This window comes from Ursus maritimus, unplaced genomic scaffold, assembly GCF_017311325.1.
Source record: "Ursus maritimus isolate PB19 unplaced genomic scaffold, ASM1731132v1 scaffold_2, whole genome shotgun sequence".
Classification (NCBI taxonomy): Eukaryota; Metazoa; Chordata; class Mammalia; order Carnivora; family Ursidae; genus Ursus; species Ursus maritimus.
Genome location: NW_024424452.1, coordinates 103,932,824 through 103,949,379, shown reverse-complemented (window position 1 = coordinate 103,949,379; position 16,556 = coordinate 103,932,824). Strand labels below are relative to the sequence as shown.

Genomic DNA, 16,556 nt, shown 5'->3' with positions numbered 1-16,556 from the left:
TCATAGCAGAAGAGCCTGATGTGGGGCTCGATCCCATAACGCCGAGATCACGCCCTGAGCCGAAGGCAGACGCTTAACCGCTGTGCCACCCAGGTGCCCCCAGATTTGTTTTTTAATTACAACATGCTATACATATTTTTCACATACCTTGCTTTTCTCAGTTAACAAACATCTTAGATATCTTTCTATATTAGCTCATGTAAGACTGCTTTTAGCAGCTGCATAGTATTTCATTGTATGAGCATATCATATTTATGTGCTCAACCCTCCGTTCTTAGACATGTAGGATGTTTGTAATCATCAGATGCGGAAAATTGCTCCAATACATATTCTTGGATATATGTGATTTCTCACACTTGCAAGACTATTTTTAGGATGACTTCTTGGATGCAGAATTTCTGGGTCAAAGGGAATGTGGCCAAATTGCTCTCCATGGAGGCTGTGAAAATTTATACTCCCACCAGCAATAGTTGAGTTTCTGCTGCTCACTTCTCCAATATGCTGTATTATTAATTTAGTTTTTTTTTTTTGGTCTTTTACAATCTAATTGCCTTTTGTGGTTCACTTATTATGAATGAATTTGAGTATTTTCTTTTTCTTTAATTGTTCCTATTCTTTGCCCATTTCTCTACTGGGTAGTCAGTTTATTCTTATCAGTTTGAAGGAACTCTTTACTTACTAGAAAAATTACCTCTTTATCTATAAGAGGAGTCTAAATTGTCCACATCATTATTTTTATCCTGACTTTATTTGTGCACTAAATACATACATTAGAAAAGAAGAAAAGTCTCATATCAATAATATGAGGTCCCACTTCAAGAAAGTAGAGAAGACCAAATAAACCGAAAGCAAGCAGAAGGAAGGAAACAAGAAATAGCAGAAATCAATGAAGCAAAACCAATGTAGAAAATCAATGAAATGAGCTGGTTCTTTTTTCTTTTTCTTTTTCTCCTGACATGAGCTAGTTCTTTGAAAAGATCAGTACAACTGACAAACCTCTAGCAAAACTGAAAAAGAAAAAAAAATTGCCAATATCAGGAATGAAAAAGGAGATGTCACTAAAGACCCTCCAGGCCTCAAAGGGATAAGAAAACACTACAAACAACTCTACACACATAAATTTAAAAACTAACTCAAAATGGACCAATTCCTCGAAAATGCAAACACCCATAACTCCTAATACGTAACAGATAATTCAAATGGCTTTATAATTATTAAAGAAATTGAATTCATAATTTCAAATCTCCCAAAAGAGAAATTTCCAGGCCTAGACTGTTTCACTGAAGAATTCTAACAAACTTTTAAAGACGAATCAACACCAATTTTAGAAAATTTCCTCCATACTATAGAAGCAAACATTTCCCAATTCATTTTATGAAGGTATATGACTCTGATACCAAAATCAGACAAAGAAAAAAAAAAAAAGAAAAAGAAAACTAAAGATCAATAATACCTCCCATTAATATAGATACAAAAATCTTTTTAAAAATTAGCAAATAGAATTCAGCAATATATAAAAAGAATTGTACACTATGACCAAGTAGATTCATTCCAGGGATGCAAGGCTGGCTTACTATTCTAAAATCATCAAAGAAATCCACCATATTAACAAGCTAAGGAAGAAAAAATCACATGATCCTATCAATCAAGGCAGAAAAAAACATCTGACAAAATTCGATACCCATTCATGATTAAAAAAAAACTCTCAGAAAAAATTTGAGAGAAACTTCCTCAACTTGATTTTTAAAAATTTTTAAAATTTTAAAAAATTGAGTGATAGGTATTGAGAAGGGTACATGTTGTGATGAGCACTGGGTGTTATACACAACTAATGAATCACTGAACACCACATCAAAAACTAATGATATGTTGGCTAATTGAACATAATAATTAAAAAAAAGAAAAAAACTAAAAAAATAAAAGTAAAAATTTACAAACATCCACAGTGAATATTATACTTCATGGTGAAAGACTGAATGCTTTCCCTTTAAAACTGGAGACAAAGCAAGTATGTCCACTTTTACCGATCTTCCTCAGCATATTGCCTGAAGTTCTAGCCAGTGGAATAAAGGAAGAAAAGGAAGTCAAGGGCATACAGGACAGAAAGGAAGAAATAAAACTGCTTCTATTTGCAGATAACATGAGGGTCTATGTAGAAAATCTCAAGGAATCTATAAAATAAACAAAAAAACACAAAAACCAGCTTGGAACTAGCAAATGGAATCATCAAGATTACAGGATACAAGATAAGCATTTGAAAACCAACTGTATTTCTATATACAAGCAATGAACACATGGAAAAATTAAAAATGCAATACCATTTACAATCCTTCAAAAAACGAAATACTTAGGAATAAAATGAACAAAACATGTACAGGATTCATATGCAGAAAACCATGCAATGCCTAAGACAGAAATCAAAGATCTAAATGGACAGAGAGACACGCTGTGTTTGTGGATTAGAAGACCCAATACAGTTAAGGTGCAAATTCACCCCAAATGGATACACTGGCTCAGTGCAATTTCATCAAAATCCCAGCAGGATTTTTAGTAGACACAGACAGATTATTCTAAAATTTATATGCAAACACAAAGGAACTAGAATAGCTAACAAGATCTTGAAAAAGAAGAAAAATACGGGAGGGAGCCGTCTACCCAACTGAAAGACTCATTATATAGCTCCAGTGATAAAAAGTGTGTGGTACTGGTAACGGAACAGCCACACAGATCAATGCAACAGAACAGAGAATCCAGAAGTACACCCACACAACTAATGTTCAAAAGATGCACCAGTGGAGGAAAAAGACAGCCTTTTCAACAAATGGTGCTGGAGCAATTGGACATCCATGGATCCATGGGACCAAAAAAAAAAAAAAAAAAGGAAAGAAAGAAAGAAAAAAATCTCAACCTAAGTCCTTATACAAAAATGAACTCAAAATGGATGGCAGACTTAAGTGTAAAATGTAAGCTTATAAAACTTGTAGAATTAAAACAGGAGAAAATCTTTGAGATCTAGGGGTAGGCAAACAGTTCTTAAGTTTGATGCCAAAAGCACCAACCACAAAAGAAAAAAGTGACAAACTGGATTTCATCAAAATTAAAAACTTTGTTCTGCAAAAGAGGATGAAGAGTGGGAGAAATCACACATATGACAAAGAACTGGTTCTGGAATATATGAAGAATTTCCAAAACCCAGCAGCAACGGTGCAAACAATCCAATGGGAACACAGCCAAAGACATTTCACTAAAGTGGGTATTCAGGTGGCAAATGAGCACCTGATTCAACATCACTAGCCGATGGCGGAATGCAAATTAAAATCGCAATGAAAAGGAAAGAAACAAGGCAACAATGAGCTATCACTACACACCTATCAGAATGGCTAAAATAAAAAATAGTGACAACAACACCAAACACTGGTAAGATGTCGAAACACTAAATCATGCATACATTGCCGGTGGAAATGTAAAATGGTACAGCCAGGTTACCATACAGCTTGGCAGCTTCTTAAGAAATTACACATGGAACTATAGTATGACCCAGCAAGTGCACTTCTGTGCACTTATCCCAGAGAAACAAGGACTTCGGTCCACACAAAAACCTGTACAGGAATGTTTATAGCAGTTTTATTCCTAATAGCCCCAAAGCGAAACAACCCAAGTATCCTTCAATGGGTGAATGGTTACACTGCTGTGGAGCGTAGTGGAACACTAGAGCAGCAACAGAAAGGGGAGAATTATTGATACATGTGTTAACTTAGATATATCTCCAGAGACAGGCTGAACAAAAGAAGCCAATACTGCGATTCCATTTATATAACATTCTGGAAATGACGAAATTCTAGAAATGGGGAACAGATCAGTGGTTGCCACAGATGAAGGAAGGTGGGTTGTGATAGGAGGAGACGGGTTTGGCTTTAAAATGTCAGCAAGAGGAGGGGCGCCTGGGTGGCTCAGTAGGTTAAGCATCTGACTCTGTTAGGGCTCAGATCATGGTCTTGTGGTATTGGGATCCAGCCCTGCATCAGGCTTTGCTCTCAGTGTGGAGTCTGCTTCAGATTCTCTCTCCCTCTCCCTTCTGCTCATTCTCTCTCTCAAATACATAAATAAGTAAATAAGTAAATAAAATCTTTGGAAACAAATAAAAAGTCAGCAAGAGGGATCCTGGCTGTGATGGAAACAGTTTCCATGTCGACAGTCTATTGTCAATAACCTGTGCTATAGTTTGTTTGTTTGTTTGTTTGTTTGTTTGTTTGTTTGTTTATAGGGGCAGAGGGAGAGAGAGAATCTTAAGCAGGCTCCATGCCCAGTGTGGAGCCCAGTGGGGGGCTTGATCTCATGACCTGAGATCACAACCTGAGCCGAAATCAAGAGTCAGATCCTTAACAAACTGAGACACTCAGGTGCCCCAAGTTGTGCTATAATTTGCAAGCTACTATTTGGGGAAGCTGGGCCAAGTACATAAGGGATCTATCTGTATTATTTGCTACAACTGACAAAGAATCTATAATTGTTTCAAAATAAAAAGTTTAATTAAAAATAGTTTTCAGTTGATTCTTTTTGCATTCTATGTAAATATAACATCTCTTGCTTTCCAATTTTTATACCTCATTTCTTTCTCTCAGCAGATTAAATTTAAAATGCAAAAACAAATGCAAAACAAATTAGGAAGAAAAATCTGTTACTACATAAAGTAATACAAACTAGACAGAAATAATTTTTTTAACATATTTTCATTATGGGCTAGCATAGATCACAGAATTTTGACAGTACTTCTAAAAACAAAAACACTTCCTCAAATGTATTTAAAAGCTATTTCTCCTCAAAATAAATTGCCCAGTGCTGAGCATCATAAGTGTTAAATAATGACATTTCCAAGAAAAGAGATTTGTTAAATTTCCTTGATAACTTGCTTCACTGAGTGGATCTCACATTCCAAAGGTGCAAAAAATCCAGCTAAAATCAGACACTGTTATTTAGTATGGTTGGACCTGTGTTCTGACACCAAAAGAGATTCTCTAACTGTAAGGAAGATGGGCATTTGCTCTGGAAAGTTCAAGATTCATGTGAGCACTCTCACCCACAGATTCAGCAAAATTAGACCAGTCCAAACAGTACAGCAAACAATGTGGAGAATCAGTATCTTCAAAAGGCACCGCAGGTGACTACTGGTGATAGTGGGGAATCCAGCAGCAAGCGTGCCTCTGCGCTATGCCTGTCCCAGTCAGTGGGGAGAATGACCAGGATGGGCGAGGGGGCCCTGCATGGCCATTTGAAAGACATTGCTAAGAGAATAAAGGGCAAGCCACAAACTGGGGGAAAATATTTGAAAAACACACATCTGATAAAGGGCCAGTCACAGGATATATCAAGAATTCTCAACTGATACTAAGACAACAAATAACCCAGTCTATGGCCATACCAGCCCGAATGCGCCTGATCTCATCTGATCTTGGAAGCTAAGCAGGGTCAGCCTGGTTAGTAGTTGGATGGGAGAAAACAGATAACCCAATGAAAAAACAAGCAAAGGATATAAACAGACACTTTCCCAAAGAAGATCTATGTTTGGCAAATAAGCACACACAGAGATTCTCATCATCTTTAGTCAACAGGGAAATGCAAACTGGAACTACAGTAAGATATGATTATATACCTGTTAGAAGAGCTCAAAAAACAAAAAAAGCTCATGATACCAAGTCCTGGGGAGCATGTGAAGCAAATGGAACTTGCATACATTGCTGATGGGAATAAAAAATGGCGCATCGCCTTGGAAAACAGTTTGGCAGTTGTTTAGAAAGTTAAACATCCAGTTAATATATGACCTAGTAATCCTACTCTTAGGTATTTATCCAAGAGGAATGAAAGTATATGTCCACACAAAAACCTACATGTGGATATTTATAGTAATTTATTCATAATTGCCAAAAACTAGACACAAGGCAAATGTCTATTAACAGGTGAATGGGCCAATAAACTGTGGCACATAATATATAGAACAGTACTTACAATAAAAAGAAATGATCTACTGATACATGTATCAAGTTAGAGGCATCTTGAAGGCATTGTGTTAAGTAAAAGAAGCCAGTCTCCAAAGGCTACATACTGTATGGCTTAATTTATATGACATCCTAGAAAATGCAAACTCTAAAGACCTAATAAGGGCTAGGGCCAGTGGGGAGAGGATTAACCAAATAGGGGTACCTGAGAATTTCTTGGAATGATGAAGAGGTTCTGTATCTTGATTAGAGTGGTGGTTATGTAACTATATGTGTTTGTAAAATTCATAGGGCTCTACACCTAACACAGGTGAATTTTATTCTTTGTAAATTATACCTTAATAAATCTGACTTGGAAAAAAGAAATCTTATGGTACATAAAAAGACCAGTTAAGACCTAGGGAAGATACTCGGTATGCACACACCTGACAAAAGATTACCGTCAAGAATATATACAAAGAGCTTCTATAAGAAAATAAAAGGATAACAAACTAACAGAAATAAAGGCAGGAGACAAACTGGAATATACGTGGCTAATAAACACAATGGTGATCTGGGAAATGCAAATCAAGACTATAATGAGATACCAATTTATACTCACTCAGCCAGCAAATACTACTAAGTCCAACCATATCAAATGTTGCAAGAGGTTGAAGATTTCCTATACATTGCTAAGGGTACAAGCACTTCGGAAAAAGTTTTACATTACCTCCTAAAACTGAACATTCACAAATTATGATTTAGCAAATCTACTCTTGGACATATATATACCCACGAGACACTCTTGTACCTGCACAAAAATGTTCCTCACAGCCCTATTCACCGTAGCAGAAACCTAGAAAGAGCCCAAAAGCTCCTCAATGGAGAAATGGATAATTAAACTGTGTCAGAGTCAAACAATGAAATATTACACAGCAAGCGAAATAAGTATGTTAGAGTACTATGCAATAAAACTATACAATAAGCAAGAGGGAATAAGAGAAATTAGGATTCAAGATAATGATTACTACAATTCAACAACAAATCCAACAACCTGACTCAAAAATGGGCAAAGGGCTTGAGTAGACATTCCTCCAAAGATATACAAATGGCCAACAAGCACATGAAAAGATGTTCAACATCACTAATCATTAGGGAAATGTAAATCAAAACGACAATGAGTTATTACTTCATACACGTTAGGATAGCTATTACTAAGAACACCAGAAAATAACAAGTCGGTGAGGATATGGAAAAATGGAGCCCTCCTACATTGCTGGTGGGAAGGTAAAATGGGGCAGCCTCTACGGAACACAGTACGGCAGTTCCTCAAAAAATCAAAAATAGAATTACCATATGATTCAGCAAGCCCACGTCTGGGTACCTAAAAGAACTGGAAGCAGAGTCTTCAAAGAGGTATTTGTATGTCCATGTTCATCCCAGCATTATTCACCACAGCCAAAAGGTGGAAAGTAACCCAAGTGTCCGTGGATGGATGAGTGGATAAATGAAGTGCGGCACACTTTGGAATATTACTCAGCCACAGAAAGGAAGGAAATTCTAACATGTGCTACAACATGGATGAACTATGAACTTTGAGGACATTATGCTAAGTGAAATAAGCCAGTCACCAAAGGACAACTACTGTATGCTCCCACTTATGTGAGGTGCCTCGTGTAGTCAGGATCATAGAGATGGAAACGGGAAGGGTGGTGGTTAGGGACTGAGAGGAGGGGGAGATGGGGTTTATGTTTAATGGGTACTGAGTTTCAGTGTTGCAAGATGAACAGAGTTCTGGAGATCAGTTTCACAATAATGTGAATGTACTTAACTCTACTGAGCTGTACACTTGAAAATGGTTAAGATGGTAAGTGTTATGTCATGTGTATTTTATCGCAATTAAAATTTTAAATATTTTTTAAATTGATGATTACTTCTGGTAGAAGGGAGCTAGAGGGGATGGTTTGGCAATGGTGGTAGTGAAATCCTAAGATCAGATATTTTCTAATTATCAAAGTTCTATCTTTGGTTCTGGGTGTAGGTTTTGCAGGTACTTACTATATAAATAAATAAGTAAGTAAACGGATGGATGGATAGATGGAAATGGGAAAAAAGTCAGGAGGAAGAGAAGTTATGGAGATGGAAGGGAGGGAGAGGGCAGGAATAAAAGAGAAAGAAAAACATCAAGGGCATGCAGGGCGGATGGTAAGAATGAGTCATGAACCAAAGATCATGGCTAACCCAAGGCTGTGCACCCAAGGTCCAAAAATAAAAGAAAATTTGTTCCAAAGGGTGAGAGGAATCCTAGATTTTCTACAATGAAAGGGATCTCAGAAATCTCTAATTGAAGTCCATCATTTGATGTGATGAGAAAAGTGACACAAAGATACATGAGAAATGTGGATGAAACTCACTGATGTTCAGTATCCAAGATCACACAGACATCTACATCCTAATCCTTTCACAGTTACGTCTGCCAAAAAAAGGCAGCAGCAATGAGGGAAAATAAGAACATTCACTCCTAGAGCAACCATCTCCTTTAGTCCTTACAACATTCCTCCAAGGAAGGCATTATTACCCTGGCTTTATACATTAGAAACCTGAAGCCCAGGAATGTTAAACTCCTCATCTAGGGGTTCGCAGCTGGCGAGTGGCAGAGCCAAACTCCAACCCACGTTGGTGGCCCCAAAGCCCATTCTCTTTGATGCCATGACAAAATCTACCTTATAGCAATACAACAAAATTCAACCACCACTTTGTGAATGGCCGTGTGGAAGACACAGAGACAAGCAAACCACACAGGGGATCTCCTAAAAAGTCCTCTTTGTGATTACCTCAGAAAACTGTTGTTATTCCCAAGGGAAAATAAGAAAAGTAGCTATACTTGGTTTATATATTCAATATGTCTTGGTTTTAAAATATACCATGAATCAGAGACAAATTTGTACTGATCACGTGACCTGGCCAGAGAAATATTTTGCTTTATGAAACATCTCTTCTTAAGGAAGATAAGGCAGGTAAGCCATAGCAACTGGGTGCCCACTCCTGTGACTCGGACCTACGAAGAAATGATCCAGTGAAAGAGAACTCCTGCTTCAGGTGGAAGTCTTGGGAAACTGTTAGACAGGAGCCAAGGGGAGCACCCTACAAAGGATGAACCATAATCAGGGATGTGGGAAACGTCTGTGTTTTTAGATGATGCTTTGCTTCCCGACTGGCCTCAATGACACCCTCCAAGGACAAGCTAACACATGAACACAGGGATCTGATGCAGAAGTTATTATCACCAGAGGCATTAATATCACACCTGCCCAGCTACGTGCACACAGGGAGACAACACTCAAACCAAGATTGCCTGTACTTATGGCCAAAGGGGAGGAGTGTGGGACACAAGGCAATTGGAACCACTTCTTTTTTTAATTTAAATTCAGTTAATTAACATATAGTATATTATTAGTCACAGAGGTAGAATTTAGTGATTCATCAGTTGCATATAACACCCAGTGCTCATTACATCATATGCCCTCCTTAATGCCCATCACCCAGTTATCCCATCCTCCCACCTACCTCCTCTCTAGCAACCCTCAGTTTGTTTCCTATAGTTAAGAGTCTCTTATGGTTTGTCTCCCTCTTTGATTTCATTTTATTTTTCCCTCCCTTTGCCTATGATCCTGTTTTGTTTCTTAAATCCCACATATAAGTGAAATCATATGATAATTGTCTTTCTCTGATTGACTTCTTTTGCTTAGCAAAATACCCTCTAGTTCTACCCATGTCTTGGCAAATGGTAAGATTTCATTTTTTGATGGGTGAGTAATATTCCTCTGTGTGTGTGTGTGTGTGTGTGTGTTTATCTTCTTTATTCATTCATCTGTCGATGTACATCTGCGCTCTTCCTGTAGTTTGGCTATTGTGGACATTGCTGCTATGAACATTGGGGTGCAGATGTCCCTTCAGATCACTATGTTTATATCCTTCGGGTAAAGACCTAGTGGTGCAATCTCTGGGTCATAGGGTAGCTCTATTTTTAACTTCTTGAGGAACCTCCATACTGTTTTCCAGAGTGGCTGCACCAGCTTGCATTCAATTGGAACCATGTCTATTCCCACTTTATTTTTTCTTATAGATGCAACCAGGTAAAATCTTTTTTAAAAAGACTGTGGTAAAATATACATTACACAAAATTTACCATTCTATTTTAAGTGTACAGTCTGGTGGCATTAAGTACATTTCTATTGCTGTACAACTATCACCACCAGTTCCAAACTGGAACTCCATATCCATTCAGCAATCTCCATTTCCCCCCACCTCCTTAGCACTTCCAAATAAATAATTTTTAAGTACTTGTGATAAAGTATTAAATTTAGTCAACATCTGTCGGTGGACTGGGGAATCAGCTAGTCAAATTAGCTGTGAAGTCATGGAGGCAAAGAGATCTCACTGGTCCTCCAAGACTTTATCAACATGGTGGGTGAATGATATTCTCAATTCCTTGGACATAGTTGGCTAAACCCACAGCTCTGGTTAAATCCAGCTCTCCACCTACTCTGTGCCTGCACAAGCATAATGAACAGGCTGAGGAAATACACACTTCCATGCTGTCTGGCCTCACTTTGGATTTAAGTTCTCTAATCTCCAGTGGTTCCTTAATGGCATTGGACAATCAATTGCATATCCCCCTCATCTGCCCTCCCAGATGGTAATTCGTACCTTCCCTTTTCTTCTTAAACCCACCTTTCCTTCCCTGTTCTTTTTTTCTTTTAATTTTGATTATGAAGTGTAATGAAGCTCCATGTGCACACCAGCCAACCTCAGCAATTACTGAGCCCGGGCCAACCACACACCATCTACACACCCCGCGCCACGTCTCCACTGGATTATTTTGAAGCAAACCCCTGTTACTGCATAATATCATTTATAATACTTCAGCATCGACCTCTAAAAGATGACCCTTACACAAAACAACCTCAATAACATCACAACTCCAAAATTAACAATAATTTTTTACTATCAAATATCCACGCAGTACCCAGATTTCCAATGGTCTCACAAATGTCTTGGTTTGTTTTTGTTTTTTTGCTGTTTGTTTGAATCAGAATCCAACTAAAGTCCCAAGGTCCTAACTAATAACATTAGTTCTTATGTGTATTATGTCTCTTTTAGTCTATCAGTTTCATCTCTCTTTTCTTCCCCTTACCCTTTATTTTTTATTTTTTTTATTTTTACTTTTTATTTTTTTTTAAAGATTTTATTTATTTATTTGACAAAGATAGAGACAGCCAGGGAGAGAGGGAACACAGGCAGGGGGAGTGGGAGAGGAAGAAGCAGGCTCCCAGCGGAGGAGCCTGATGTGGGGCTCGATCCCAGGACTCTGGGATCACGCCCTGAGCCGAAGGCAGACGCTTAACGACTGAGCCACCCAGGCGCCCCTACACTTTATTTTTTAAAGAAAAAAATGCTTCCCAATCCTTCCTTGTTCACTGGATCTTTCCCACCAGCTTACAAACATGCTGTGATTTCTCCCAATCTAAAGAGCCTTCCCTTAGCCCCACTCTCCTCTCTGGCAACTGCCCTATTTCTCTTTCCTTTATTTCTCTTCTCCAAACTTCTAAACCCATTCCGATCAAGATCCCCCTCCCCCTCCAACTCAACCCAAACTGGTCTAACAAGGTCACCTTAACAGTATAAGCCCAATGGCAAATAAATTCCTAGTTCTCATCTTTCTTGATCTAACACAAGTGATCACTCCAACTTCCTGGAAACGCTTCCTTCCCTTGGCACCTGGAACAGCACAATATCTACAATCCCCTCCTTACTGCTTCCTTATCAGTCTCCTGTACTGGTTCCTCCTCTTCTTCCCAACTTCGGTTAGAGGGCTACATCCTAGGATCTCTTCTCTACTTATGCTCTCTGCCTGGGTGACCTCATGTATTCTTATAGCATTAAATACCATCGATATGCTGAAAACTCTCAGTTTTACATCTCTAGCCCAGGACCCTTCCACTGAACTTTGGACCCATATATCTAACTGCCTGCTTGGCATCTCTCACTGTATATTCTTCCACCTTTCCCACCAACACGCCATTTGAGTTAATGATGACTCTTCTTCCAGGTGTTCATGACAAACCCTTAAGAGTCATCTGTGACTCTTCTCCCTCCCTCTCACCTCACACCTGAGCCATCAGCAAATCCTACTGCCTCTTGATTTGAACGGAATCTTTTCTGGCCTCAGTTCCTCTCCTGCTATTCCCCTGGTCCACACCACCATTCTTGCCTGCTATCTTATTTTTCTCCCTTGGGTCTTTGCTCCATTGTCTCTTTCTCAGTTAGGAACTGCCTAGTCAACACTATCTGAAATTGCAGACCATGTTGCCCCAACACTGTCCATCCCCCTTATACCTGCTCTATTTTATAACTCATTCACACTTACCACCTCCTAATGGATGACTTATTTTATTTTCGTTGTTTATTGCCTGTCTTTCCCCATTAAAATGTAAGCCCCTTGAAATGCAGGGATTTTACCTATTTCCTGCTACATCTCTAATTCTAGAACAGTGCCCAGTCCACAGATGGGGCTCAAAAAATATTTGTTCAATAAATGAATACATTAATACGTGCAGCTGTAATAAAAAGTGTTTCTTCCATGCAAGCTTCCTGGATTCCTTTGAACCTCCCAAGCACTTCGAGTATGAAATACAACAGTTAATATTACATACTACCACCATGTTCTTAGTCTCATTTCTCCTATTAAACTCTGAGTTTCTCTGAGCCTGAGACCTGGTTTTCCACTTCTCCTTTCTCCCCCTCAGCCCTGGCACAGTATTGATCATGAGTTACCTGATCCTATTACTCAGGCTCTCAGGCTTGAGTGAACTCAATATTTATTTTGGCTACGTTAATCTCTTATATTTTAATGACCTTTTTGTTTTCATATATGATCCCCCCCCATAGTATCAACACCACAATCACATGAGGAGAAAAGGGAAACGTGTCCATTTCCCCTTCACTGGTTATTAAAGGTTTTAAAATTCTCAGAGCACTTCAACATATTCACTGCAATTGATCATCATAACCACCCAGCATGGTAGGTATTCTCATCATCATTCCCATCTTACTGGTAAGAAAACTTAAACTCAAATGATTCTTAAAAATCCTTTATCTGAGGACAAATAGGATCACCTCATCCAAGGTCATGCAGCTTGGAGTAGGAGAGCTAGGAATTGAACCTGGGTCTCATGATTTCAGATCATGTGGTCTTAGTTTAATATTGATGGGGAAAGTGTGGTCCTGGTGGCAGAGTAAAGGAATGGACAACTTGCTCAAGGTGACACGTAAATCACTTGTGGGACAAAAGCAAGAACCTCCTGGTTAATCCACTGTCCCGTTCAGCAAACCTCAAGCTCTTCTTCTTTCTTGCCTGCTATCAGCAGTTGCAGTCTCCAGAGGAGGTGTTGGGGAGGAAGGGCAGGGAGACAGAAGGATCCCCTTTTTTGCCAAGCCCAGAAAAATACACCACCTGCTAGACAGAGCTCTAGAGCATCAGCTGGAAGGCACAGCTGTTCTTTAGGTGGGAACTGGAAATGTGTCACCCTACTGGTGCCACGGGCCTTGGCTGTGCAGGGGAGTGTGAACTGTGAGCAAAGTTGGTGTTCGGATGAGGGGAAAGGGGGAGAGATGGCCTGAGTGTTGCCTAGGTACCTGTCTCAGCCTCAGGAGTACCTCCTTCTCTTCTGCCAGGGTTATAAGTAACAACCTAAAATAAACCCTGGGCAGAGATAACCCATTTAATTAAGAGGAGCACGATCTGGGACATTACTGTCTTCATTGGCTTCTACTTTGCCCATGTGATGAGCACTTGTGGCTTTTGCAGCTGGCCAGGAAAAGGCAAGAAGAAGCAAACTGTCATATTTCGAAGTCCTGATGGCAACCTGGAGCCAGGAGTGCTGTGATTTTTTTTTTACAGCTTTGGTAACTTTGATAATTGTGCTGCTTTCTGTGTCTCCCATCAGCATGGAGTCTCCCTGGGGCAGATCGGTTTCTACCCTTCAGTCTGGACTTCATGAAGACAGAAGCTGTGCCTCCCTCATCACACTTGCAGCTCTTCAAAGTCAGGGACTGTGCCTCTCCTATTAGACTGGAAGCTCCCCAAAGTTAAAGGTCATACCTCCCAATAGCTTTGGAATCCCCTGAGCTCCAGGGCTCCTATCTCCTCTTTTCACCTTCCCCACACCAAGGACAGGAGTCTGCTCTCACTTTTCCCCTGCAGTGGCTGGGTTGGCTAATGTGACCTCTTAGAAATCAGTAAGCCACTTGAGACCTGGAGGATCTCCTGAGAAGAGGTCCTCTGAGCTGGTGCCAATGCCAAATCTCACCCATCTGGACGGTGAAGCACGCAGGCTGTGTCTGGTCCCTCTGCTCCCTCCTGCCTTCTGGCTGTGAGAGCACTGATATCCCCACCATGAGCAGATAGAACTAAGGGAGGCAAGGTCTCGCTCAGCCTAGCAGCGCAAGGGAAGGAAACAACCCTAGTTTAATCATATTGTGCTTACCCTCACAATTCACCACTTCATGCTTCCTCTCACTTTATGATAAGAAAAATTAAAAGTTTCTTTTTGACAAGGTCATCCATTTCTTCAGATAATCAGAGTTATCGATACGATGTATAGTGTCTCCTTTTATACTCTATCTCCTAAGAAACTTTTATACTGTACCTTCCCACCCCTACGGGGGTAAAATCTGTGCTCAAAATGAATTTATATCTCTTCTGACTTCATGAGTTTTACTATGTTATTCCAACTGTAATCATCTTCTTATTGAAGCCACTTTATTATAAGATCATTCAAATTAACTACTACAGAGATGCATTAAAAATTATATCATCTTTTATCTTCTTAATGACCTGAGAAGACAAAATCATGGAGGGGTTCAGAAAATGGGCTTTGGAATTGGAGATCCAGATGTAAATTCCAGCCCTTATTAGTTTACCAATGAGTTCCTAGCTGTGTGGCCTTGGACCAGTTACTCCACCTGAGTTCTGGTTTGTTTCCTCATCCATAAACTGGGGACACTATTTCTCTTCAATCCATTTGCACTGGATCTAAGTTCTCTATCCTGGTTTACAAGGCTTTCCCCCAGCTGGCCCATGTCTACCCCTCAGCTCTGCTATCATAGTGCACATCACAGCCCCAGCAGGCACAGGTTGCTCCCTCTGCTTGAAGCTTGCTTCACCTGTTACCTTCTTTCCTGCTGGGATCATTTCTTAGCGTAGAAGTCACGTATGCAGAGAGCCTTCTTTGGTCTCCCATCCTGGAGCAAGCTACATCCCAGTCTGCTGGCAGTGCCTTCCTTGCCCATACAAATGAATCACCTGGTGATCTCGTTAAAATGCAGCATATCCGGGGCTACATTCTACTAACAAGCTCCAGGTGATCTGATGCAGCTGGGAGGAGCACCCTTAAGAGTGGCAAGGCACCCATACACCCCTGTAATTACTTGTTCAATGCTAGCTATCTTTCCTGGTAACCTAAGTTCCCTCCCTACCCCTAACATCCATCGTGCCTGGATAAAAAGCACTCAAGAAATGTTTGACGTTTAGTGATATCTATAATGTTTCTAGCCTAGTTTCTGGTCAGAGTAAAAGAAATTCAATAAGTAGTGTCAGCCATTTATAATAATATTGTATACCGACTACAGTATGTCTTTTACTTCTTTTCCACACCCAAATAGTTCCTAGAATGGTCCTGGACTGTGTTGAACCAAGGCCTGCAAAGTGTCAAATGGATGCCTAAAGGAAAAAAGCAAAGAGAGACCCTGGTCCATGGCCCTTGATGAGTGTCCAACATACGTAGAATGGCACAATTAATATATGGCCAGCCTTTCGTATGAACCTAAACCCTCCCTTCCAGCAATTCCTACTTGCGGTTAGGAGCACAGAGGCTAAACACAAACAACAGAGACCAAAGAGTTACTGAGAAATCCTCAGAGCAAACAAACAAGTGACAGCCCAGGAAGGAGGGTATTGTTTTAAAAATTATTTCCTTAGTCCTCAAAGAACTAGAACAAAGCAGGATTGTGCTGGCTGCCTCCTCTGCAAGAATTCACATTCTGGGCCTGACTAAATGCCAGTCTAAATGCTACTCAGAATACAATTATTAAAGCCATGGAGCACCAGCCATGGGGGGGGGGGGGCTGCGATGCTCCCCCTCCCACCAATTTCACAGCAGCCTCAGGCAATGGGCCTCAGTTCTCCGCATTCAGCTTTTCTGATTACCCTGTTCTGGCTGCCCCACCTCCATGTCGTTCCTTTTGGCCCACTCCTTGTTGTCTCCTTCAGGCCAGAGAGTGGGCAGAGCTGTGTGCAGTTCACAAGCTTCTACACAACACAGTCTCAAGGAAACCAGTAGATCAGGCCATTTCCAGGCAACTTACCCCATTTGCAGAACCAATTCCCTTCATTCTTCACCTCCTACAGATCAGGGAGGAAAGCAGAAACCCAGAGAAGGTTCTTCAAGGCTCTGAACCTCCAAGTAGGTGATTATGGAATTAGAGGGGTCACTTATATAAAGGGGGTTGGAAACATCAACC

The 16,556-nt window shown here is 40.1% G+C and overlaps 1 protein-coding gene across 4 annotated transcripts in view; it reads right to left on the bottom strand.

Annotated features, from left to right (window-relative positions):
- The window catches only part of NFASC (neurofascin), a 175,868-nt gene that overhangs the window by 96,207 nt on the left and 63,105 nt on the right, over positions 1 to 16,556 (bottom strand). The gene's annotated exons all lie outside the window — the stretch shown is intronic.